Here is a 1042-nt window from a genome sequence, read left to right on the forward strand (position 1 = left end):
TCATCTTCACTACCACCAGCATCTAGACTCCAGGGGGTAATCCTCACTCCTCCCACTGCTGGGATCTCATTCTGCTATGATGGGTCACTGATGTCTAATTGCCAAATAGCCTAAATGAATTCTATAGCTCGATGAATCACGCTCACTTCTTCTGCATGAACTGTCCATGACCACCAAAAGTGGAAATTACTAATGTAGCATTTGTCTCCTTATAGACAGCAAATTTCTATTCAGACACATCCCTGCAAGCGTTACGGTAAGTGTCGACAGCAGATGGGCACTAAAAAAATAATTCAGGCCAAGAGTTTGATTCCTATTTAGTCTGCTCTGTTTATACAAATCATCAGGCTAAGTAGGCAAATTCCAGTTGCTTGTTATGCTGTCATATATCACATTTTCACTTAAGTATCACTATGGACAAAAATATTTATGAAATTATGTTGGTCTGATATTTACTTCAGAAGGGTTTCTCTTTCATTTTTAGACAAATTAATTAAGAGCAGTGGCAGCTGGGTGGGTGGCCTAACAAAAGAATTATGAAGTTCACACTACTAGCAGCAGCATCACAGCCTCGATACCACATTACAACCAAAAGACCTTATCGTAGCAATACCAACAAAACTACATAAGGGAATACCCAGAATGCCAGTCACACACACTCTCACACAGATTTTGACTAGTTGTTGCTGTACACATTAGCCTTTTTTGATTGGTTGTTGTTGTTGTTTTTACAGAGACAAAATATGCAAGAATGATAGCTGATGATCAGAATGGGGCAGGTTCTGTGTGTTTATAGCAGATAGAAACATTTAGTCAGGATGAACTGCAGGTTTGTAAAAGTTGTTTTTCTCCCTCTAAAGGGAGGAATAAAAATTAATTTAGATGTGTTTTACATGAAGGCGCTGACGTAGTTATCAAAAACGTTAAACTGTCAAAGCCACAGTAATGATGGTAGGCGATCAAGTTTTAAACCTTGATATATTTCAGACATTGGTCACTAGGTGGCAGCAGAGTTCCTCTGCATTGCCTCAGTGTGTAAGAT

This window comes from Haplochromis burtoni, unplaced genomic scaffold (assembly GCF_018398535.1).
Source record: "Haplochromis burtoni strain Fernald_Lab_line unplaced genomic scaffold, NCSU_Asbu1 Contig_1593, whole genome shotgun sequence".
NCBI classification, from domain to species: Eukaryota; Metazoa; Chordata; class Actinopteri; order Cichliformes; family Cichlidae; genus Haplochromis; species Haplochromis burtoni.